Below are 27,362 nucleotides of genomic sequence, written 5' to 3' on the forward strand. Positions count from 1 at the left end.
TGCCTTGTATCAATGCTATATAAACAAACAATTTGGCTAGCATAAGCTGGGATTTAGGCCTACTAATTCTACATTTAAATGTGTACCTAGAGAGCCACAGTATACACAATTTTTCTCCAGCTGAGCCTCAACACAATTGATTCAAACTAATCAACTAATTATGATCTTCCGTCTAGACTGGGGACGCCATCATCAAGAGCCAGTCTACTAATTGTCTATTCTTCCTGACTCCAGTGTATAAGGCTTGGGTGGAAGAAAAGCTAAATAAAATGTTATGGAAATTGATATTATTTTTCAAAAAATAATTATTGTTAACTTACATCTCAAGGACATGCATGCAAGAAGTATTAACCCTGTGCACACACATTTCTCTGTCCTCATTTTGATTGAAGGCCTCAATTTGTATTTTTGCCTGGTAACTGCTTCTAGAAAGAAAGAAAGAAAGAAAGAAAGAAAGAAAGAAAGAAAGAAAGAAAGAAAGAAAGAAAGAAAGAAAGAAAGAAAGAAAGAAAGAAAGAAAGAAAGAAAGAAAGAAAGAAAGAAAGAAAGAAAGAAAGAAAGAAAGAAAGAAAGAAAGAAAGAAAGAAAGAAAGAAAGAAAGAAAGAAAGAAAGAAAGAAAGAAAGAAAGAAAGAAGAAAGAAAGAAAGAAAGAAAGAAAGAAAGAAAGAAAGAAAGAAAGAAAGAAAGAAAGAAAGAAAGAAAGAAAGAAAGAAAGAAAGAAAGAAAGAAAGAAAGAAAGAAAGAAAGAAAGAAAGAAGAAAGAAAGAACAACAGTTTAAAGCAGTTGTTACAAAGACAATGAGTTGGCTACAATTCTGAGAATAATACATGCATTTGCTTACCTTATCAAGCTTGAAGACGATACACTAATTCATCACAAAAAAGTGTTATGAGTGAGTGCACCACCAACATCTTTCCAGGGTGTTGATGCATCCTCATTCCCATGCAGCCTCTTTCAACCCCATGGGTAGGGCAAAGGTATCCATCAGCAAAAGCTAAATTCCTATCATTGTCAGGGTGAAGTCAGGAGTCATTGGGATCAACAGCACTGCATAGTGAGCACAATAGCACAGGACTGTTCTCTTGGAGGTTGATTTGAAGAGGGGCCACTATTGCCTTCCTCCTAGACGGCAGCCCGAGCAATGACCCATCATACCCTCCCTAACACACCTCTCCCCCTTCAAGCCCCCTGCCCAGGCCCAAACCACAGCCTGTCATACACCCCTCCTCGCCTGGTGATGGAATCGCAGTGATTAGAGATGTCCTCCTACGGTCCTCTGAGCTCACCCCCCAGTCCAGAATGGCCCTCACTTAACTCTCTGAGTGAAGTAAGAGGGTTTGTCAGGCGTTTAGTATAGGACTGGATTGGTCAGGCCCCAGCCCAGAGGTTGCAGCAATGCAGCGGCCTTTTCACAGTTGACTTTGCAGCATGGTTATAAAAATGCCACATTACCTTACCGGGTCAGAACACCAGGGCTTGACTGAATAGGCCCCATCTAGTCCAAATACTGTACAAGACATGGACACATCTCTCTCTCTCTCTCTCTATAATATATATATATATCTTTTCCTTGTGCTTAGATAAAACTGAACAGTGTCCCAGAAATCAATGATCTAACTTCATCAAAGCGACCAAGGTGAGTCATAATTACAGATAGATCATTCATTTCTGGGACACTGTTCAGTAGGTTCACTTTTATCTAAGCACAAGGAAAAGCTCTTTTGAGGAACCTCTGTTCTCTTATAAATGACAGAGGACTCTGTGGAAAGAGAAAGAGAGATAGAAAGAGATGTCAGGTATATGCTGGAATATAACAGTAGGTAAAGGCATTCATGAGATGCAAAAGTCAAGTGATATTCTATTGTGTGCAATCTGTAATTATGACTCACCTTGGTCGCTTTGATTGAAGTTTACAGACAATAGAATGTCAGTTTACTTTTGCATCTCATGAATGCCTTTACTTACTGTTCTCTTCGAGCACATACCTGTCTGTGTCATGTGTGCTCCCTCTCAAGCCTCTAGGTCACCAGGCTGCTCGTTAAGGCGCACACCTGTCACCATCGTTACGCGCATTAGTGCAATATTACAATCCTTGATTACCTGCCCTAGATAGATAGATCTATCTAACTCCCTTTGGTTCCTTCCCCAGGCGTTGTCACGATTGTCGTAGGTTAAAGCGGACCAAGACGCAGCGGGGAAATGTGCATTCATCTTTTTATTTAAATGGATAAGAAGGTGAACCAAAACAAACACGACACGACACGACACGACACGACACGACACGACACGACACGACACGACACGACACGACAACAGGCCGGTAAGGCAACAAAGCTATACCTAGCACAATCTCCCACAAAACACTAAAACAAACACATACCTATATATAGGACTCTCAATCAGAGGTAACTAGAAAACACCTGCCTCCAATTGAGAGTCCAATCCCCAATAAACTAGACATAGAAATATAAAGCACTAGACTAAACACAGAAATACATTAACATAGACCAGTGCCCAAAACCCGGAATAATAAATCAAATACACCACAAAACACACAACCACCCCGAACCACATAAAACAAATACCCTCTGCCACGTCCTGACCAAACTACAATAACAAAATAACCCCTATTACTGGTCAGGATGTGACATTACCCCCCCCCCCCAAAGGTGCAGACCCCGTATGCACCTCAACAAAAAAAAATATATAATAAACCCTTAACTAAAGGGAGGGAAGGGAGGGTGGCTGCTGTCAACGACGGCTCCTGTGCTACACCCTCCCCTCCCCAACCCACCTATACTGGAGGTGGCTCAGGCTCAGGTCTACTACCCCCACCCAACCTGTCCACCCCTGCTGAATGCTCAGGGCTGTAGAGCGTCTCTGGGAGCGCCGGACTGTAGGCCGACTCACTCGGCTGCGGACTGCAGGCAGACTCACTCGGCTGCGGACTGCAGGCAGACTCACTCGGCTGCGGACTGCAGGCAGACTCACAAAAAATGGAAGAGGCAAGTGGAAGGGGGTAAAAGGAAGGAACTTGTCTGTCAGCCCTGCATTAAAGACCAAAATTGGTTAAAGAAAATTGTGATAAATGAAACTGGTATATATTTTTATTTAAGGACCTGAAAATTGACAGCTGTACATATAAATTGCAAAATAGTTGGGAAGAGATTTTCGATGTACCGATTCCATGGCACATGGTTTATGAATTGACACACAAAACGATGCCGGATTTTTAAATTTTTCCATTTAAATGATGATACAAAATTCTTGCAACCAATAGAATGTTATATATACAGGGGATAAAATGTTCCCAGCTCTGCAGATTTTGATGCGAGGAGACAGAGTCATTAGATAATTTATTTTGGTAATGTCCATATGTAGCTCGTTTTTGGTCACAGGTCCAGGAATGGTTGAAGAATTGCAACATTTACTTAGAGCTAACGCTGTAGATAGCAATACTGACTAAACTAGACTAAACATAGAAATACATTAACATAGACCAGTGCCCAAAACCCGGAATAATAAATCAAATACACCACTAAACACACAACCACCCTCTACCACGTCCTGACCAAACTACAACAACAAAATAACCCCTATTACTGGTCAGGAGGTGACAGGCGTCATTGTTTCTGTTTCATGTCTGTGCATTGTTCGTGTTTCTTGTTTTGGGTTATGTTGCGTTTTTTTCATTAAAACACTCACTCCCTGAACTTGCTTCCCGACTCAGCGCACGTTACAGTCTGTGTCAAACAGTACTATAATTCTAGCAATGATCAACATTGACACTGACATCCATCTCAGTTGTTTGTGTACTTGTAATATTTGCATTACGTTTTATAGTTATGTTGAAATTGAAATGGGGCTCAGATGGTTTTTAAAATGATTGCTGGGAATATAAAGTTGTCAAACAAAAAAGGAAAAGTCCTCCAAGTTTCAGGAAGACAATGTGGATATTTGTGATTTAGGGCTGCTGCATATAATGGTCAGTGCTGAGGGTAGTAGAGCATTATGGCAGGGCATAGCACAGAGAAAGCTGCCGATACCGTTTATATAAATTATTATGTATGGTCCTGTGTGGTTCATTAGGTAGAGCATGGCACTTGCAGTGAAAGTGTCGTCGGTTTGATTCCCCCTGTGGTTAGCCATTCGAAAAAATCTTTGCATGCACTTTAGTAAGTCACTTTGGATAAAGCATCTGCTAAATGGCATATATTATATAAATGATCAAAGTAACTGGTTATCACCACACACAGATCTTACAGTTGCTGTAATATTATCATATTATGTCTATATTAACATGACCTTCAATTGGCATCATCAATCTCGAATTCATTAAAGTCTTCTTACAAAATCTAATGTCCAAATAACTATTATGATTTACCGTAGGATAAAACAAGTGTTTTAAATACCCAATTACAAAGGAGCTATTCATTTATTTTATGCTACAATAAAATATCAGAGCTTACCAGTGAGAGCTAAAATCAGCGGGAGGAGTAACATTTGTAAACAGCTGAGCACTCACATTTCTATACAGTCCCTCTGCATTATCTGAGATGGTCAAATACAGCTATATTACCAAACAAAGCATTGGTTCACTTTTAAGCATTGTATAGCCGCACTTCATAAATTTAGCAAAAAATGCCCTCCCACCCCATAAAAAGCACATCCAAAGAGCAGTACTTTCACAACCTATCCACAAATCCCTCTGACAGTAGAAAAGACTAACCAAGTGTTTCTCCTCCAACCTTGGGCTGTTCCTTCAAGGATGTTTGAATGTGTTATAGCTCACCTAGTGGAGAAAGTTAAGTTTGGAGCAATGATAATGGTCATGGGGATGAGAGGAAGAGGGGAATGGGAACTATTGGTAATCAGCCAAGCACACACACACACACACACACACACACCTTTCACAGTCTCTCCACCGAACTTTGAGGGAATGTTGCACCTCACCCTCTGAGGCTAATTTCAGGAGCCTGTGTCATTTAGTCACACTCTGTGTGTAATTGTCGAGTCTGACTGAGCAATTGTCAGTGATGGCTCATGTGTCATTATCACTATCTCTTCAGTGAAGATGTACTGCGTTTAATCACAACGTGCATCTCTATTAAAGACCCATCACTGAGGGCATACTAATAAATACATACATACATACATACATACATACATACATACATACATACATACATACATACATACATACTGTGGCAAAGAAGGGGGTCAAGTGATAAATGGCAGATATGTGAGGGCAGAACTAATAAACGGGCTCTGCCCGATCACTAAAATGGCCACCCCGATCAGAACTACAGATCACAAAATGGCCGACTGCCAAAACTACAATTCCCAGAAGCAAGGGGAACCCTCAGAAGGTGGAGCCGACCCACAGATAAAAGGTCAAGAAAAACCAGGAAGAGAGAGAGAGGGCAGGAAGGATCTATGAACCATAGAGAAAGAGACAATCTACATTGGCTGGATTTACCGTGTACGAGCTGGACTGTTTTGGGCTTACCTGTTGGTGTTTAGACCTGGACCTACCGAGAACCAGATTTGTGTACCGAACCCTGCTATCCTTGACCTTGCCTGGGTGGACCAGGACAGCGAAACAAACACACAGGTACTGTCATGTTCGAAATAACTTTCATTCTGGGCTGACTTTGGTAACAGTTTCCCACTTAATTTGTGACAAATGCTCCTAACTTTGAAGAGGTTTGCCACAATACATACATACATACATACATACATACATACAGTATTTATTGTCAATGTCTTATTTCTCTAAAATGGCTTCCTCTGAACAATGTCTTATAAGCGCTTCAGAAGCACTTGATGTTCAACTGTACTGTACGGCTGGTGTGGCTGCTTTCACATGCAAAGAGAATCCTTGACGGAGAGGTGAGGCAGGCTTGGCACAAGACAGAGAGAGAAGGGGTCTGTAACAGGGGTGAGTATGGTGCTGGACTAGCTCGTACCAGAGAAAAGTATCTCAGACACACACACACACAGGCCTACCTCCCTATGTCCTCTAACCCCCTCTCATGGTTGCAACACTTGCTCTTAGCACTAATATGAATTGGATAACAACACCTTGTACTGTGTCTAAAGGCACCACCAGGAAGACTCCTAATAACCTCTGTGCTTAGCAGCCATTTATTCATGGCCTTCAAGATAACTAGCCATCATGTTCAAAATAACTACTGTACACTACATGACCAAAAGTATGTGAACCTGCTCGTTGAATATCTCATTCCAAAACCATGGGCAATAATATGGAGTTGGTACCAGGGGCGGTTTTGGGGGTGGGGGGGCAGTGCCCCTGTGACAACAATTTTGGACCCCCATGTGGCCCCCCTAAATGTGGAGTATGAAATAATTTTTACATAAGAAATTTTTGCTATCGTTCTTTTTTTTACATCCGTTATTAGACAGTGGCAACGTGGAACACTAATGATTATGAACATGGTCTTTTTCCTGCTAATGCCTGCAATGCAGTGAAGAAAACGATATGACAACAATAATGTCTAATGGAACCGGCCCCTCTAACAGTACAACTGGCCCCAGCTTGGCCCCCCCAGTTGAAATGGTCTAGAACCGCCACTGGTTGGGACTCACCTTTGCTGCTATAACAGCCTCCACTCTTCTGGTGTTTTCCACTAGATATTGGATCATTGCTGCGGGGACTTAATTCCATTCAGCCACAGTGAGGTTGGTCACTGATGTTGGGTGATTAGGCCTGGCTCGCAGTCGGCGTTCCAATTCATCCCAAAGGTGTTCAATGGGGTTGAGATCAGGGCTCTGAGCAGTTCAGTTAAGTTCTTCCACACCGATCTCGACATATCCGTTTGAACCTCGCTTTGTGCACGGAGGCATTGTCAGGCTAAAACAGGAAAGGGCCTTCCCCAAACTGTTGCCACAAAGTTGGAAGCACAGAATCGTCTACAATGTCATTGTATGCTGTAGCTTTAAGATTTCCCTACACTGGAACTAAGGGGCCTAGCCAAAACAATGAAACAGCCCCAGACCATTATTCCTCCTCCAGCAAACTTTACAGTTGGCTCTTTGCAGTCGGGCAGGTTGCGTTCTCCTGGAATCCTCCAAACCCAGATTCATCCGTCGGACTGCCAGATGATGAAGCATGATTCATCACTCCAGAGAACGCGTTTCCACTGCTCCAGAGTCCAATGGCGACGAGCTTTACACCACTTCAGCCTAAGCTTGGCATTGCGCATAGTAATCTTTGGCTGCTCGGCCATGGAAATCCATTTCATGAATCTCCTGATGAACAGTTCTTGTGCTGAGTGTTGCAACCGAGGACAGAATATTTTTACGCGCAACACGCTTTAAGCACACGGCGGTCCCATTCTGTGAGCTTGTGTGGCCTACCACTTCACGTTGAGCTGTTGTTACTCCTAGACGTTTCCACTTCACAATAACAGCACCTACATTTGATCGGGGCAGCTCTAGCCAAATCAAATTATATCAAATTGTATTGGTCACATACACGTATTTAGCAGATGTTATTGCGGGTGAAGCGAAATGCTAGTGTTTCTAGCTCCAACAGTGCTGTAATATCTAACAAGTAATATCTAACAATTTCACAACAATACAGTCAATACACACATCTAAGTAAAGGAATGGAATTAAGAATATATAAATATTTAGACGAGCAATGTCAGCACGGCATAGACTAAGAATAGAATACAGTATATACATATAAGATGGGTAATGCAAAATATTTCAACATTATTAAAGTGACTAGTGTTCCATTATTAGAGTGGCCAGTGATTTCAAGTCTATGTATATCAGGCAGCAGCCTCCAATGTGCTAGTGATTGCAATTTAACAGTCTGATGGCCTTGAGATTGAAAAACAGTTTCTGTCTTTCGGTCCCAATTTTGATGCACCTGTACTGACCTCACCTTCTGGATGATAGCGGGGTGAACAAGCAGTGGCTCAGGTGGTTATTGTCCTTGATGATCTTTTTGGCCTTCCTGTGACATCGGGTGCTGTAGATGTCGTGGAGGGCAGGTAATTTGCCCCCGGCAATGCGTTGGGCACCACCCTCTGGAAAGCCCTGAGGTTGCGTGCGTTGCAGTTACCGTACCAGGTGATAAAGCCCGACAGGATGCTCTCGACTGTGCATCTGTAAAAGTTTGAGGGTTTTAGGTGCCAAGACATATTTCATCAGCCTCCTGAGGTTGAAGAGGCGTGTTGTGCCTTCTTCACCACGCTGTCTGTGTGGGTGGACTATTTCAGTTTGTCAGTGATGTGTACACTGATTGACTTGAAACTTTCCTCCTTCTCCGCTGCGGTCCTGTCGACGTGGACAGGGAGGTGCTCCCTCTGCTGTTTCCTGAAGTCCACGATCAGCTCCTTTGTTTTGTTGATGTTGAGTGAGAGGTTATTTTCCTGGCACCACACACCCAAGGCCCTCAACTCCTCACTGTAGGCTGTCTCGTCATTGTTGGTAATCAGGCCTACTACTGTTGTGTCGTCTGCAAACTTGATGATTGAGTTGGAGGCGTGCGTGGCCACAGAGTCATGGGTGAACAGGGAGTACAGGAGGGGGCTTGAGTATGCACCCTTGTGAGGCCCCAGTGTTGAGGATCAGAGAAGTGGAGGTGTTCTTTCCTACCTTCACAACCTAGAAGTGGCCCGTCAGGAAGTCCAGGACGGAGTTGCACAGGGAGGGGTTCAGACCCAGGGCCTTGAGCATAATGATGAGCTTTTAGGGTACTAGGATGTTGAATGCTGAGCTACAGTCAATGAACAGCATTCTTACATAGGTAATCCTCTTTTCCAGATGGGATAGGGCAGCGTAAAGTGAAATCGCGATTGCATCGTCTGTCGATCTATTGGGGTGGTAAGCAAATTGAAGTGGGTCTAGGGTGTCAGGTAAGGTAGAGGTGATATGATCCTTGACTAGCCTCTCAAAGTACTTCATGATGACCGAAGGGAGTGCTACAGGGTGATAGTCATTTAGTTCAGTTACCTTTGCTTTCTTGGGTACAGGAGCAATGGTGGCCTTCTCGAAGCATGTGGGGAAAGCAGACTGGGATAGGGAAAGATTGAATATGTCCGTAAACACTCCAGCCAGCTGGTCTGCGCATTCTCTGAGGATGCGGCTAGGGATGCCGTCTTGGCCGGCAGCCTTGCGAGGGTTAGCACTCTTAAATGTCTTACTCACGTCGGCCACAGAGAAGGAGAGGTCACAGTCCTTGTTAGCGGGCCACGTCGGGGGCACTGTGTTATCTTCAAAGCAGACAAAGGTGTTTAGCTAACTGGAAGCAAGACGTCGGTGTCCGATGTAGCTGGTTTTCCCTTTGTAGTCCTTGATTGTCTGTAGACCCTGCCACATAAGTCTTATGTCTGAGCCATTGAATTGTGACACCACTTGGTCTCTATACTAACTTTTTCCCTGTTTGATTGTCTTACGGAGGGAATAACTGCACTGTTTGTAGTCGGCCATATTTCCAGTCACCTTGCCATGGTTGAATGCAGTGGTTCGCACTTTTAGTTTTGCGCAAATGCTGCCATCTATTCATGGTTTCTCGTTAGTGTAGGTTTTAATAGTCACAGTTGGTACAACATTTCCTATACACTTCCTGTTAGACAAATACACCGACATGGTGATTGAGTTTATATGTTAAGCTCGGAAGCTACCTGTCACGGTTGTCGTAAGATGAAGGAGCGGACCAAAGCGCAGCGTGTGTATCGTTCCACATTTTATTTATTAAACTGTGCGCCTGCCTTCAGTGCGCCTGCCCAGCCCAGTACGTCCTGTTCCTGCTCCTCGCACTAGCCCTGTGGTGCGTGTCACTAGTCTGGTGCCTCCAAAGCCAGCCCCACGCATCAGGCCTTCAGTGCACAGTCCCCATCCAGAGCTTCCGGCGACAGTTCCCCGTCCAGAGCTTCCGGCGACAGTGCCCCGTCCAGAGCTGCCGGCGACGGCCCACAGCCCGGAGCCTGCAGAGACGGCCCACAGCCCGAGGGTCTCCAGCGACGCACCTCAGCCCGAGGGTCTCCAGCGACGCACCTCAGCCCGAGGGTCTCCAGCGACGCACCTCAGCCCGAGGGTCTCCAGCAGTGGTCTACTGCCATGAGCCTTCAAGGGGGGCGGGCAGGTTAGAATGGGGACTAAAGCCGGAGCCTGAGCCACCTCCGTAGTTGGAAGATTGGGGAGGGGGTGTAGCACGGGAGCCGTCGGTGACGGTGGCCACCCTCCCTTCTCTCCCTTTAGTTTGGGGTTATTGTTTTGTGAGTTTTTGTTTCAGGTGCATTCGGGGTCTGCACCTTTGGGGGGGTACTGTCACGTCCTGACCAGTAAAAGTGGTTATTTGTTATTGTAGTTTGGTCAGGGCGTGGCAGGGGGTGTTTGTTTAGTGTGTTTCGAGGTATTTGGTTTATGTTCTATGTTTTCTATTTCTATGTGGTTTTCTAGTTTTTCTATGTCTATGTTAGTTTTGTCAATGACCTCCAATCAGAGGCAGCTGTTTGTTATCTCTGATTGGAGGCCATATTTAAGTGTGTTTGTTTTCACTTGTGTTTGTGGGTGGTTGTTTCAGGTTTAGTCTGTGCACCTTGTGTGGTTACCTTCAATAAATCGAAGATGAGCAATATACCCGCTGTATATTGGTCCGATGATTTCTCCTCTTCAGACGATAAAGATTATGACAATTCCTGTCTAAGCGATGGACTGAGAAGCAAACTGGCTGTATGGACTCAGACAGTACAGTATATCCCGAGAGAGCCATGTTTCCGAAAAAAAACAGAATAAATTACAATCCCTGATGTTTCTCTGGAAGGAAATCCTCACCCTGAGCTCGTCAACATTATTATCCAGAGACTGAACATTAGCAAGTAATATACTCGGAAGCGGGTATGGTAGTAACGCTGGTGTGCGCGCCTCCTGAGTCGGACTAGAAGTCCACTCCGAATACTTTCTCTCCGCCGGTGTTGTTTTGGATCGGCCTCTGGAATCAGTTCAATTTCTCTGGGGGGTACGAACAAAGGATCCGATTCGGGGAAAGTCGTAATCGTATTGCTAGAAATGCTTGTGAGTTACTGCCGCTCTGATATTGAAAAGTTATTCTCGGCTGAATTCAATAACACAAAAAAAATTCTGGGATAGTAATGTAAGACACAACATATAAAATAAACAAAATACTGCAAAGTATTGAAACAGCTGAATACACCAATTTGAAGTGGTGTCCACATACTTTTGTAAATACAGCTGAAATCATAAGTTTACAAATACCATAGCCAAATACATTTAAACTCAGTTTCTCACAATTCCTGACATTTAATCCTAGTAAAAATTGCCTGTCTTAGGTCAGTTAGGATTACCACTTTTTTAAGAATGTGAAATGTCAGAATAATAGTAGAGAGAATAATTTATTTCAGCTTTTATTTCTTTCATCACATTCCTCAGTGGGTCAGAAGTTTACATACACTCAATTAGTATTTGGTAGCATTGTCTTTAAAATGTTTAACTTGGGTAAAATGTTTCAGGTAGCCTTCCACAAGCTTCCCACAATAAGTTGGGTGAATTTTAGCCCATTCCTCCTGACAGAGCTGGTGTAACTGAGTCAGGTTTGTAGGCCTCCTTGCTCGCACACACTTTTTCAGTTCTGCCCACAAATGTTCTATGGGATTGAGGTCAGGGCTTTGTGATGGCCACTCCAATACCTTGACTTTTGTCTTTAAGCCATTTTGCCACAACTTTGGAAGTATGCTTGGGGTCATTGTCCATTTGGGAGACCCATTTGCGACCAAGCTTTAACTTACTGACTGATGTCTTGAGATGTTTCTTCAATATCCACATAATTTTCCATCCTCAAGATGCCATCTATTTTGTGAAGTGCACCAGTCTCTCCTGCAGCAAAGGACCCCCACAACATGATGCTGCCACCCCCGTGCTTCACGGTTGGGATGGTGTTCTCCGGCTTGCAAGCCTCCCCCTTTTCCTCCAAACATAACGAAGGTCATTATGGCCAAATAGTTCTATTTTTGTTTCATCAGACCAGAGGACATTTCTCCAAAAGTACAATCTTTGTCCCCATGTGCAATTGCAAACCGTAGTCTGGCTTTTTATTGCAGTTTTCGAGCAGTGGCTTCTTCTTTGCTGAGCGGCCTTAGAGGTTATCACGATATAGGACTCGTTTTACTGTGGATATTGATACTTTTGTACCCGTTTCCTTCAGCATCTTCACAAGGTCCTTTGCTGTTGTTCTGGGATTGATTTGCACTTTTCGCACCAAAGTATGTTCATCTCTAGGAGACAGAACACGTCTCCTTGCTGAGCAGTATGACGGCTGCATTGTCCCATGGTGTTTATCCTTCGTACTATTGTTTGTACAGATGATCGTTGTACCTTCAGGCGATGAACCAGACTATTTTTTTTTTTCTGAAGTCTTGGCTGATTTCTTTGGATTTTCCCATGATGTCAAGCAAAGAGGCACTGAGTTTGAAGGTAGGCCTTGAAATACATCCACAGGTACACCTCCAACTGGCTAAAAGGATGTCAATTAGCCTATCAGAAGCTTCTAAAGCCATGACATCATTTTCTGGAATTTTCCAGCTGTTTAAAGGCACAGTCAACTTAGTGTGTGTAAACTTCTGTCCCACTGGAATTGTGATACAGTGACTTATAAGTGAAATAATTTGTTTGTAAACAATTGTTGGAAAAATTACTTGCGTCATGCAGAAAGTAGATGTCCTAACCGACTTTCCAAAACTATAGTTTGTTAAGTCATTTGTGGAGTATTTGAAAAACGAGTTTTAATGACTTCAACCTAAGTGTATCTGCAGACATACATGGAAAGCAAATTTGCTAAATCATAGTGTGGGTCTGGTCTGATGTGACATTTATGCTTAAATCCAAAAGTGACCAAAACATGGGCTAAAACATTACATTCATAATCAGTGAAGACTTCTCATGGATACATTCACAACCTATAATTGACACTACCCCACATGGCACATAGCAATTCTAAAGGAAAACACAAAAAATCTAATTTAATTTGTTTCATCTTTCAGTGCAGACCTTTAAGGCTAGGCGTCCCACTAACGGGACAACTTCCGGTGAAAATGGAGGGCGCGCAATTCTAATAAATAATCAAATATTATGGATATTAAACATTTAGGAACATACAAGTGTCATATCAGTTAAAAGCTTAAATTCTTGTTAATCTAACTGCACTGCCCGATTTACAATAGGCTTTACAGCGAAAGCACGTAAAGCATTTTAATGCCCTGTGATTGTTTCAGGATGGCGCCCCACATCAATATTTTTCCACCAGCACAGGTTTCATAAATTCACAAATAGCGGGTAAATATTCACTTACTTTTTGAAAATCTTCCTCTGAGATGTCATCCAAAGGGTCCCAGCTACAACATGTAGTGTCGTTTTGTTAGATAAAATCCTTCTTTATATCCCAAAAAGTCTGTTTAGTTGGCGCCATTGATTTTGAGTAATCCACTTGTTCAACATGGAAAGAAAGGAATCCAAAAAAGCTATCGCTAAACTTTGTTAACCTGTTGGGGATAGGGGGCAGTATTTGCACGGCTGGATAAAAACGTACTCGATTTAATCTGGTTACTACACCTGCCCAGTAACTAGAATATGCATATAATTATTGGCTTTGGATAGAAAACACCCTAAAGTTTCTAAAACTGTTTGAATGGTGTCTGTGAGTATAACAGAACTCCTATGGCAGGCCAAAACCTGAGAAGATTTCAAGCAGGAAGTGGCCTGTCTGAGAAGTAGAGTTTCATCTTGGCTCTTTTTATTGAAGACTCAGGATCTGTGCAATAACGTGACACTTCCTACGTCTTCCATAGGGTCTCAGAGCCCGGGAAAACGTTGAACGATATCGAGGCAGGCTCTGGCTGAAACACTTTATCGCTTTTGGCAAGTGGCCACTCAGAGTACTATGGGCTTAGGCGCATGCCCGCTTCGACCGAATGGTTTCTTTTCCTTTGTCTGTTTATCTAAACGCAGATTCCCGGTCGGAATATTATCGCTTTTTTTATGAGAAAAATGGCATAAAAATTGATTTTAAACAGCGGTTGACATGCTTCAAAGTACGGTAATGGAATATTTAGAATTCTTTTGTCATGAATTGCGCCATGCTCGTCACCCTTATTTAGCCTTTAGGATAGTGTCTAGAACGCACGAACAAAACGCCGCTGTTTGGATATAACGATGGATTATTTGGGACCAAACCAACATTTGTTATTGAAGTAGAAGTCCTGGGAGTGCATTCTGACGAAGACAACAAAGGTAAGAACATTTTTCTTATTGTAAATCTGACTTTGAGTGCTAAACCTGCTGGGTGTCTAAATAGCTAGCCCTGTGATGCCGGGCTATCTACTGAGAATATTGCAAAATGTGCTTTCACCGAAAAGCTATTTTAAAATCGGACATATCGAGTGCATAGAGGAGTTCTGTATCTATAATTCTTAAAATAATTTATACTTTTTGTGAACGTTTATCGTGAGTAATTTAGTAAATTCACCGGCAGTGTTCGGTGGGAATGCTAGTCACATGCTAATGTAAAAAGCTGTTTTTTGATATAAATATGAACTTGAATGAACAAAACATGCATGTATTGTATAACATAATGTCCTAGGGTTGTCATCTGATGAAGATCATCAAAGGTTAGTGCTACATTTAGCTGTGGTTTGGGTTTATGTAACATTATATGCTAGCTTGAAAAATGGGTGTCTGATTATTTCTGGCTGGGTAGTCTGCTGACATAATCTAATGTTTTGCTTTCGTTGTAAAGCCTTTTTGAAATCGGACAGTGTGGTTAGATTAACGAGAGTCTTATCTTTAAAATGGTGTAAAATAGTCATTTTTGAAAAATTGAAGTAATAGCATATCTAAGGATTTGAATAACGCGCCACAGGATTCAACTGGCTGAGTAGGTGGGACGCAAGCGTCCCACCTAGCCCATAGAGGTTAAAACAAGTCAAAATACATTTCTATGTAATCCTCAGGTATCCTAAAATGTAATTAAACTATTCTATTTCATATGGAAAGAAGTATGTTCAATAGGAAAACGATATTAGCAGGTGCGCGTCCTCTTTGTCGCGTGGATAGACTGATTTCCAAAGCTGTATCCCAGTACTAAAACTCATAATTCTTTCTCTTTGGGAAGAAACCAGCCTGAAACCTTAAACAAAGACTACTGATATCCAGTGGAAGCCATAGGAATTGCATACTGGGAGCTAGATAAAACATTTTCCCTATACGTTCTAATGGAAGAGCATGGGCTCTCCAACAAAAAAAGAAATTCTGATTGGTTTTCTCCTCCCATATCTATTGTGTTATAGTCTCCTACATTATTTTAACATTTACAAACTTCAGAGTGTTTTCTTTCCAATGGTACCAATTATATGCATATCCTGGCTTCAGGGCCTGAGCAACAGGCAGTTTACATTGGGCACGTCAGTCAGGCAGAAATTGAGAAAAATAGACCCTAGCCTTTCACACGACATTTTCTATTCAATAATTTTGAATGGTGTAAAATGTTTTTGAATTAGACAAAGGACATGTCACATGTATCAGTTTGTAGCCTATTGTTGATTTATTGATGATTTTTCATTTAAACATCAATTAATATCTTATCATATAGGCTATATCTCATATGCGGGCTTGTTAGCGTCCCAACTATCTGACCATCAGATGCATAATCTCTAACACGTTATCACATCAAGATCACTTATTTTGTCATTAAACCGCACATAAGGGCACGGCGCAGTCAAGGAGAAAAAGTAGGACAACCGTCTGGTAAGGTAGTGGAGTAGCCTCTTGAATGCAGCGGGGTGAGCATGCGTAGAAAGATTACAACCCGACATGAATCACATCGCTGTCCAACATTTGGAGCGAACAACGCGAAGACGCAACGTTATCATCAGGTTTTGACTCGGCATTCCACTGGCATCTGTTGGAAAATTTGCCTATCGCTTGTCCACAGGTAAGGATATATAACGTTTATTTATATAGCTTGACAAATGCAGTGCGCAAGTTTTGTTCTTACTTCTACCCTGGCTGTTGATCGGAAACAGTAATTTTAATGTCAAAGAGAAATGTCAAGTTTATGTATATTATGGCTGTTTTGTTCACGGGCGAATAATCTGTCAGTGCACAAAAAATGTGCCTGACCTGATACACTGTTCAAACTGATCCGGTCTCTTTCAGGACATATCCTACCTGGTAATAAATTAAGACAGTCTACAGTAGTGCGTTCTGTTCCACCCCAGAATTTGGATCTTGATTATAGATGCCAGCATGATTATATATGTTCTGGTATTTCTGGCTTTGTGAACTTTTGGCGTCATAAAATCCAAAAGCTATCCGTTTGTTTTGTGTAAGAGCTCAATTATGAAGGTGTTTTGTGACACTCAAACTTTTCTCTCAATGGGGGGATTCACATACTGTAGATTTCAGCCACGTTTTGATTTTAATCCTCTCTGGTCCGATATCAGTCTGATCTATCTACATAGCATAAATATGTATCCAGATAAATACCTTTCATTAAAAGCTTTCCTGCTGAGCTTGGACACTTGAACCAACCTATATTATCAGGAGTGCTGTTCTTTGTATTTTGTAATTGACAACAGGTGTGTGTCAAATTTAGCACTCACCAGTCCATTGTGAGCGCGCGAGAGAGAGTAAAAAGGTGTTACGTTTTACAAACAGATTACAGTTGTCCTCATGTAACAGTGTAGGTTCCGTCCCTCTCTTCGCCCCAACCCGGGCTCGAACCAGGGACCCTTGCACACATCAACAACTGACACCCCGAAGCATTGTTACCTATCGCGCCACAAAAGCCGCGGCCCTTGCAACGCAAGGGGAAACCCTACTTCAAGTCTCAGAGCGAGTGACGTCACTGATTGAAACGCTATTAGCGCGCACCACCGCTAACTAACTAGCCATTTCACATCGGTTACACTCACGAAAGAAAGAACAGATTCTACTTTGGTGAAGGTGCCAAGTTCACATAATTCCACCATTAGCTGGTTATGTGTTGCTGTTTCTGGGTTTCAAACAAGTCACACATGGAAAAGTGATTCATTTAACATATCTCAAGCACTGTGTCACAAGCATTCATATCATTTGAAGACTATTAATGCAATGCAGCTCATGCTGTTTTGCATAGATGGCACTTTATGACCTCCCAAGAGGTGTTTGCAAATGTGGGAATATGGAGCAAGATTCATATTTTGTATTACCAGGTAAGGATCTGTTTTGTATAGCTGTTATGTAGATCATTAGTAGGGTTGTAATGCTGCCAGAGCACAGGGGAGCGGCGCACCCTTACTTTTTTCAATTTGAGAATACATTAAACTGGTAAAACTATTTCATTAAAAATGATAGAATGACAAACTAAATAAATATGTATAGCAGCCTAGAGGTAGGCCTAGCTACAAGGTGGTTTCTTCCTTGTCTTCTGTATGGCGGTGGAGGGAATGATGAAGAACTATAGGCTGCGGAGGCCCATCGCAAGCTTGACCACTTTGAACAATCAGAACTTTGATAAAAAATCTGCTGTTTTCGGGGCGTTCCGACATGTGGGCATTTCTGCATCTGCGGGAACCCCTCCTTTACACTTAAACTGGTCAATTTTGTATTTAGGACAGGTGGGAGGAGAGGGCGTTCCAGTACAGTAGGCGGTGTTAATGCACAATAATGTTGTATGCCAGCCACCGATAAACCCCGCAGAAAAAGGGGCGGAGGCGACTACGGTAGCTAGCTTGCTGTACACTGGTAGACAGTGTTCTTCACCCCCGCCTGTCAGGCACTGTTTTCCCACAGTTCTGTTAACAACAGCGAGGGCAGGTGTTCGGCGCGTGGGAGCGCAGGAAATTGTGTGCTAGCTTAGCCAGCTAGTCCTAAGGAGGACTCTGGTACACAGCAGCTGGGAGGCGGGGGCGACAGTGTGCTAGCTAGCTAACTAGAAAGCTAGCACACTGTGTCGCTAACTAGCAAGCTAGCTAGTAAACTAGCATACGGTGTCACCCTAGCCTCCCGTCTGCTGTGCTAGTGGGAGGCAGGGAGGACCGGTAGAGAGTGTCTTTCGTCCCCACCTATCGGGCACTGTAATTCCGCAGTTCTGTTAATGACTGAGGGCAGGTGGGAGCAAAGGACACTGTCTACTGGTGTCGCTCCGGCTAGCTAGCAAGGAGGACTCTGGTAGGCAGGGGCGAAAAACTCTAATACTTTTATTTCCACATTCTGCTGAGGACACCCACACCGGAGTGGTCACCTCAAAGCCCAAGGAGCAGGAAAGTCTCTGGATGTTGCTTGGGATATTTTGCCTATATTTGCTATTGGTTGAGATACAGGCCCTGTTTCCACACTGCCATGTAGGGCTGCACGATATGGCCAAACAATCTAAGCCATATTTCTAACCAAATGTTGCAATTGTTAATTGTGATTTAGAGCAAAACACTTGGGTAAACTGTTGAAATAACGGAAAAGGAATGATAATTCTATAGTTAGAATATAATAGTGGGCACTTTCAATACAGGGTTGTTTGACATGACAACGAATGAAAATGCAGAGTAGGAACCAAAGTGTTGATAAGTGTTAACTTGTGGACTCTATAATCTTTGTATACATTTAATGTTTTCTCTTAGCTACTAGATGTAGCTGACATATTCTTGCTTAGCATATTCCTCTTTGATTTAGAAGATACTGTTGCACAAGGTCTACACCATCACTGGTATTATCAGGCTGAATAGCTAATTGCGTTTGCTCTGACTCAGTACAAGTATTAGCTAGCTAGCAATTAGCATTAGCGATTAGTATGGGCTATTAGCAGCTAACAAGATTGATGCCCAACTTGCTGAATACAATCTAGCTGTTGGCAGACGTAAGAAGTCAAACTAATAGTGTAATTACAGAACGCTAGTGGATTTACAGTTGAAGTCGGAAGTTTACATATACCTTAGCCAAATACATTTAAACTCAGTTACCACAATTCCTGACATTTTAATCCTAGTAAAAATTTCCTGTCTTAGGTCAGTTAGGATTACCACTTTATTTTAAGAATGTGAAATGTCAGAATAATAATAGAATAAAATGATTTATTTCAGCTTTTATTTCTTTCATCACATTCCCATTGGGTCAGAAGTTTACATACTAATTGAGTGTATTTGGTAGCATTGCCTTTAAATTGTTTAACTTGGGTCCAACATTTTGGGTAGCCTTCCACAAGCTTCCCACGATAAGTTGGGTGAATCTTGGCCCATTCCTCCTGACAGAGCTGGTGTAACTGAGTCAGGTTTTTAGGCCTCCTTGCTCGCACACGCTTTTTCAGTTCTGCCCACAAATTTTCTATGGGATTGAGGTCAGGGCTTTGTGATGGCCACTCCAATACCTTGACTTTTGTATTTAAGCCATTTTGCCACAACTTTGGAAATATGCTTGGGGTCATTGTCCATTTGGAAGACCCATTTGCAACTAAGCTTTAACTTACTGATGTCTTGAGATGGTTCTTCAATATATCCACATAATTTTCCATCCTCATGACGCCATCTATTTTGTGAAGTACAACAGTCCCTCCTGCATCAAAGCACCCCCACAACATGATGCTGCCACCCATGGGTGTTCACGGTTGGAATGGTGTTCTTCTGCTTGCAAGCGTCCCTCTTTTTCCACCAAAGATAACCATTGTCATTATGGCCAAACAGTTCTATTTTTATTTAATCAGACCAGAGGACATTTCTCCAAAAGTACAATCTTTGTAACCATGTGCAGTTGCAAACTGTAGTCTGGCTTTTTTCTGCTGGTTTTTGAGCATTGGCTTCTTCTTTGCTGATCGGCCTTTCAGGTTATGTCGATATAGCACTCGTTTTACTGTGGATATAGATACTTTTGTACCTGTTTCCTCCAGCATCTTCACAAGGTCCTTTGCTGCTGTTCTGGGTTTGATTTGCACTTTTTGCACCAAAGCACATTCATCTCTAGGAGACAGAATGTGTCTCCTTGCTGAGCAGTATGATGGCTGTGTGTTCCCATGGTGTTTATACTTGCGTACTATTGTTTGTACAGATGATTGTGGTACCTTCAGGGGTTTGGAAATTGCTCCCAAGGATGAACCAGACTTTTTTTCTGAGGTCTTGGCTGATTTCTTTTGATTTTTCCCATGATGTCAAGCAAAGAAGCACTGAGTTTGAAGGTAGGCCTTGAAATACATCCACAGGTACACCTCCAATTGAATCAAATGATGTCAATTAGCCTATCAGAGGCTTCTAAAGCCATGACAGAATTTTCCAAGCTGTTTAAAGACACACACTAAGTAGACTGTGTAAACTTCTAACCCACTGGAATTGTGATACAGTGAATAGATAAGTGAAATAATCGGTCTGTAAACAATTGTTGGAAAAATTACTTGTGTCATGCACAAAGTAGATGTCCTAACTGACTTGCCAAAACTATAGTTTGTTAACAAGACATTTGTTGAGTGGTTGAAAAACAAGTTTTTATGACTTCAACCTAAGTGTATGTAAACTTACGACTTCAACTGTAGCTAAAAGTGAAGACAGTTTGTTATGTGGTGATTTATGTGGGCACACAATCCATAAATGCAATAGGTTCGGATGTTGTAGATCAGTGGTTCCCAAACATTTTATAGTCCCGTACCCCTTCAAACATTCAACCTCCAGCTGTGTACCGCCCTAGCATCAGGATCAGCATACTCTCTCATATAAATTTTTTTGCCATCATTGTAAGCCTGCCACAAACACACTTTACGATACATTTATTTAACATAAGGATGAGTGAGTTGTTGTCATTTCCCACGCCCCGGATTGTTACAAAGAGCTCTTATAGGACCAGGGCACAAATAATAATATAAATTTGCTCTTTATTTAACAATATTACTTATAAAACCTTACTTGTTCATCAAATTGTGAATAACTCACCACAGAGAAGGATGTGCTTGAAAGGATGCACATAACTCTGCAATCTGTCTTAACCTGTTGAGGACAGAACCCCTAGCCAACAGCCAATGGCATCGCACGGCGCAAAATACAAAACCAACTAAAATACCACAATTCAATTTTCTCAAACAATCAACTATTTTACACCATTTTAAAGATACGACTCTCGTTAATCTAACCACATTGTCCGATTTCAAAAAGGCTTTACAGCGAAAGCAAAACATTAGATTATGTTAGGAGAGTACATAGACACAAATAATCACACAGCCATTTTCCAAGCAAGCATATATGTCACATAAACCCAAACCACAGCTAAATGCAGCACTAATCTTTGATCTTCATCAGATGACATTCCTAGGACATTGTTATACAATGCATGCATGTTTTGTTCAATCAAGTTCATATTTCTATCAAAAAACAGCTTTTTACATTAGCATGTGATGTTCAGAACTAGCACACCCAACAAAAACTTCAGTGAATTTACTGAATTACTCATGATAAACGTTGACAAAATAGATAACAATTATTTTAAGAATTATAGATACAGAACTCCTTTATGCAATCGCTATGTCCGATTTTTAAAATAGCTTTTCGGCAAAAGTACAATTTGCAATATTCTGAGTACATAGCTCGGCCATCCCGGCTAGCTATTTTGACATCCGCCAACTTCGGGGTCACCTAAACTCAGAATTACTATTAGAATTACCTTTGCTGTTCTTCGTCAGAATGCACTCCCAGGTCTTCTACTTCAACAACAAATGTTGTTTTGGTTCGAAATAATCCACAGTTATATTGAAATAGCGCCATTTTGTTTGTGCGTTCAGGTCACTATCTGAAGGGTAACGCGCGAGCGCATTTCGTGACAAAAAAAATCTAAATATTCCATTACTGTACTTAGAAGCATGTCAAACGCTGTTTAAAATCAATTTTTATGCTATTTTTCTCGTAAAATAGCGATATTCCAACCGGGCAACGTTGTATTCATTCAAAGGCTGAAAAAAAAATGGAGAAGTCTTGTGAACGCGCATCTGTCTCAATGTCCCCAGGCTGACAACTTACAAACTCTGCTGCTGTACTTTGCCCAGAGACAGCAGACACCCCATTCCACTATCTGGCGGTTTTAGGTTGCCAATGGAGCCTTAGAAAGTGTCACGTTACAGCACAGATGCTCTAATGTTGATAGAGATGCAACAGAAGGACAACAAATTGTCAGACAGGGCACTTCCTGTATGGAATCTTCTCAGGTTTTGGCCTGCCATATGAGTTCTGTGATACTCAGACACCATTCAACCAGTTTTAGAAACTTTAGAGTGTTTTCTATCCAAATCTACTAATTATATGCATATTTTAGTTTCTGGGCAGGAGTAGTAACCAGATTAAATCGGGTACGTTTTTTTATCCGGCCGTGAAAATACTGCCCCCTATCCCAAAGAAGTTAAATCATTTCCCACACACAGTCTATGCCTGTATTTAGTTTTCATGCTAGTGTGGATCGAGAATCCACTCTCACATAAACTCAGCAAAAAAAGAAACGTCCCTTTTTCAGGACCCTGTCTTTCAAAGATGATTAGTAAAAATCCAAATAACTTCACAGATCCTCATTGTAAAGGGTTTCAACACTGTTTCCCATGCTTGTTCAATGAACCATAAGCAATTAATGAGCATGCACCTGTGGAACGGTCATTAAGACACTAACAGGCAATTAAGGTCACAGTTATGAAAATTAGGACACTAAAGAGGCCTTTCTACTGACTCTGAAAAACACCAAAAGAAAGATGCCCAGGGTCCCTGCTCATCTGCGTGAACATGCCTTAGGCATGCTGCAAGGAGGCATGAGGACTGCAGATGTGGCCAGGGCAATAAATTGCAATGTCTGTACTGTGAGATGCCTAAGACGGCGCTACAGGGAGACAGGCTAGACCGCTGATTGTCCTCGCAGTGGCAGACCACGTTTAACAACACCTGCACAGGATCAGTACAGCCGAACATCACACCTGCGGGACAGGTACAGGATGGCGGCAACAACAACTACCCGAGTTACACCAGGAACGCACAATCCCTCTATCCCTTGCTCAGACTGTCCTCAATAGGCTGAGAGAGGCTGGACTGAGGGCTTGTAGGCCTGTTGTAAGGCAGGTCCTCACCAGACATCACCGGCAACAACAATGCCTATGGGCACAAACCCACCGTCACTGGGCCAGACAGGACTGGCAAAAAGTACTCTAAACTGACGAATTGCGGTTTTGTCTCACTAGGGGTGATGGTCAGATTCGTATTTATCGTCGAAGGAATGAACGTTACACCGAGGCCTGTACTGTGAAGGGGGATCGATGTGGAGGGTCCGTCATGGTCTGTGGCGGTGTGTCACAGCATCATCGGCTTGAGCTTGTTGTTATTGCAGGCAATCTCAACGCTGTGCGTTACAGGGAAGACATCCTCCTCCCTCATGTGGTACCCTTCTGCAGGCTCATCCTACCATGACCCTCCAGCATGACAATGCCACCAGCCATACTGCTCATTCTGTGTGTGATTGCCTGCAATACAGGAATGTCAGTGTTCTGCCATAGCCAGCAAAGAGCCCAGATCTCAATCCCATTGAGTACATCTGGGACCTGTTGGATCGGAGGGTGAGGGCCATTCGCCCCCAGAAATGTCCGGGATCTTGCAGGTGCCTTGGTGGAAGAGTGGGGTAACATCTCACAGCAAGAACTGGCAAATCTGGTGCAGTCCATGAGAAGGAGATGCACTGCAGTACTTGATGCAGCTGGTGGCCACACCAGATACTGACTGTTACTTTTGATATTTGAGACCCCCTTTGTTCAGGGACACATTCAATTTCTGTTAGTCACATGTCTGTGGAACTTGTTCAGTTTATGTCTCAGTTGTTGAATCTTGTTATGTTCATAGAAATATTTACATGTTAGGTTTGCTGAAAATAAATGTAGTTGAGTGGACTTTTTAATTTTTTTTATTATAATTTTTTTTTTTTGCTGAGTTTAGGCACGTGGTTGCAAAAAGCATCAGTGTCTTAACAGCGCGATTTGCCAAGGCAGGATACTCTGAGCGCAGCCCAATCCAGAAATCAGGCTGTGGCTTCTGATTTTAAATTCAATTTTCACAGAACCGCTTGTTGCAATTTCGATGAGGCTCTCTTGTTCAGATATCGGTAAGTGAACTGCAGTGGATGCTGCAGTGTACCCAAGTAGCATCGGGAGCAACTGCTTGCACGTGCGTTACCACTCCACTATGTCTCCCTGTCATGGCTTTTGCGCCATCAGTACAGACACCAACACATCTTGACCACCAAAGTTCATTTGATGTCACAAAGCTGTCCAGTACTTCAAAAATAACATCTCCTGTTGTCCTGGTTTCCAGTGGTTTGCAGAAGAGGATGTCTTCCTTAATTGACCCGCCATAAATGTAACGGACATATACCAGGAGCTGTGCTAAGTCCGCCACGTCTGTTGACTCATCCAGCTGTAACGCATATAATTCACTGGCTTGTATCCGAAGCAGTAATTGTTTCAAAACATCTCCTGCCATGTCACTGATGCGTTGTGAAACAGTGTTGTTTGATGAAGGCATTGTCTGCGTAGTTTTTTTGCCTTTTCCCCCCATTATTGTCCCAGCCATATCTGTGGCAGTAGGAAGAATTAAGTCCTCCACAATACTTACTTACTGACTTTATTGTCCCCATGGGGACATTTTGTTGCAGTGTCATGTACACATTTAAAGTGGCGTTTAAATACAATACAACTTTCATAAGTTACATCCCAATAAAATAATTATAATAAATAAAACATTAAAAAAAGACTAGTCAGCTGGCCTTACAGAGTCGATAGGAACATTAGCCCGAGCTATTTAGGAGGGATATCACACCTGGCACAAATTATTGTCGAGTTCTGTTTTTTCTGCTGAGGGGTGCCCTATACCTGCGCCCAGAGGGGAGTAGTTCAAAGTCCAGGTACAGGGGGTGGCTTGGGTCTAAAATTATTTTGTGAGCCTTACGGAGGGCCCTGACCTTAAAGATCTCATCCAGGCCTGACTGTTTGACACAAAGTACCTTGCTTGCTGTGGTAATAATCCTTCTCAACATATTTATCTGGCTGACAGTGGCATTTTCAAACCAACAATACAAAAAGTTAAAATACTCTCAATAAAAGATTTGTAAAACAGAGTCAATATAGTACAGCCTACATTAAAAGATACCAGCTTTTTGAGAAAGTACAATCTCTGTTGGCTCTTTTTGTACATCAGGTCTGTACATTTACTCCACTGAAGCTTATTGTCCAAAAGGACACCCAGATATTTGTATTCCTCAACAATTTCTATATTCTGATCTCTGACATGTTGCAGAGGTAGGTGTTGTACGCTTCGTGAAGTCTATGCACATCTCTTTGGTCTTGTTGGTATTGAGGACCAAGTGTGATTCCTCACACCACTCTACAAAGTCATCTAGGACCGGGCCATGATGTTCCTCGTCATCATTCAACAGGCTGATCAAGGCAGTGTCATCAGTGAACTTAACGAGGAGTCTGTCAGTATGGGAAATAGTACAACTGTTGGTGTACAAGATGTACAGGAGTGGGGACAAAACACATCCCTGAAGAGAGCCAGTGTTGGTATTGCGTGTATCTGACACGTGGGAACCTATTTTGACTCGCTGTGAGCGTTGGCTCAGGAAGTCCAACAGCCACAAAACCAGCCCCCCATCTAAGGAGAAGTCCCGAATGAGTCTCTGTGCCAGAATGTAAGGCTGGATTTGTGTTGAAGGCAGAAGAAAAGTCAACAGAACCCTGACATGGGATTTGGCACCCTCTAGATGTCTATAGACCATGTTAAGGAGGGTAAGAATGGCATCAACTCCTCTGCTAGGCTGATAGGCAAACTGAAATGGTTCGAGAAGCTTCTGGGTGACACTGAGAATATGACTTTTCACAATTTTCTCAAGGCATTTCATTACTAAGGATGTCAAGCCGATAGGGCAGTAGTCATTCAGCACAGAGGGATTCGATGCTTTAGGAATTGGTATAATTATTGAGTTTTTCCACAATACTGGCACGTGTTGCTGGTCGAGTGAGGATTAGAAAATGTCTGTAAAAACACTAGCCAATTGTTCAGCAAAGTGCTTTAACACATGTCCATTTATTTTGCCTGGGCGTTACATCCCCTGAACAACTTTAAAACATCAGACTGTTTAACAACAACTCTCTCTCAAACATTTGTAATGATGCTTCCATTTGTTTTACCTCTGACACAAAGTTGTCTGATTCAAATCTTGAAGAAAACATTCAGTTCATTAGCCATGTTCTGGCACTCATATCCCCCAAGGTCAGCACTGGTTTTTCCCCTGCCTATGTGGGGGGGCACTAGCCATGGATTTAATCACTTGCCAGGCCACCCTTGCGTTTCCTGAGGAGAGGGTCCTCTCCACCCTTTGCTTCTATACCTCCTTGTCCACCAGTATCTGTCTTTTGATCTCACATTGTATATCTCTTAAAGCCTGTCTATCACCCTCAGCATAAACTGCCTTCTTCCTATCAAGTAGTGATTTTAGATGTTTTGATACCCAAGGCTTATTGTTAGGGAAGATTTTACAGGTTTTAGTAGGCACAACTGACTCAACACAGAAGTTTACATAGTTTGAAATAACATCTGTGAGTTCATCAAGATCAGAGTTGCTGTCCTCAAATACAGTGGGGCAAAAAAGTATTTAGTCAGCCACCAATTGTGCAAGTTCTCCCACTTAAAAAGATGAGAGAGGCCTGTAATTTTCATCATAGGTACACGTCAACTATGACAGACAAAATGAGAAGAAAAAAAATCCAGAATCACATTGTAGGATTTTTAATGAATTTATTTGCAAATTATGGTGGAAAATAAGTATTTGGTCACCTACAAACAAGCAAGATTTCTGGCTCTCACAGACCTGTAACTTTTTTTATTTAAGAGGCTCCTCTGTCCTCCACTCGTTACCTGTATTAATGGCACCTGTTTGAACTTGTTATCAGTATAAAAGACACCTGTCCACAACCTCAAACAGTCACACTCCAAACTCCACTATGGCCAAGACCAAAGAGCTGTCAAAGGACACCAGAAACAAAATTGCACCAGGCTGGGAAGACTGAATCTGAAATAGGTAAGCAGCTTGGTTTGAAGAAATCAACTGTGGGAGCAATTATTAAAAATGGAAGACATACAAGACCACTGATAATCTCCCTCGATCTGGGGCTCCACGCAAGAGCTCATCCGGTGGGTTCAAAATGATCACATGAACAGTGCGCAAAAATCCCAGAACCACACGGGGGGGACCTAGTGAATGACCTGCAGAGAGCTGGGACCAAAGTAACAAAGCCTACCATCAGTAACACACTACGCCGCCAGGGACTCAAATCCTGCAGTGCCAGAC

General features: G+C 42.4%; 1 protein-coding gene across 5 annotated transcripts in view; it reads left to right on the forward strand.

Annotated features, from left to right (window-relative positions):
* Nucleotides 1-5,387: 5,387 nt before the first annotated feature.
* LOC106575132 (zinc finger protein 385B) overlaps nt 5,388-27,362 on the forward strand; it is a 183,755-nt gene continuing 161,780 nt past the window's right edge. For 3 of the 5 annotated variants that reach the window (XM_014151361.3, XM_045698754.2, XM_014151365.3), the window contains exon 1: nt 15,772-15,981. The gene's annotated coding sequence lies outside the window, so the exon portion shown is untranslated. Of the gene's footprint in view, nt 5,617-15,771; nt 15,982-27,362 lie in introns of those variants that run through there. The other 2 variants (XM_082963360.1, XM_082963361.1) reach the window with 1 other exon arrangement.

Source organism: Salmo salar, chromosome 17 (assembly GCF_965601325.2).
Source record: "Salmo salar chromosome 17, fSalSal1, whole genome shotgun sequence".
Classification (NCBI taxonomy): Eukaryota; Metazoa; Chordata; class Actinopteri; order Salmoniformes; family Salmonidae; genus Salmo; species Salmo salar.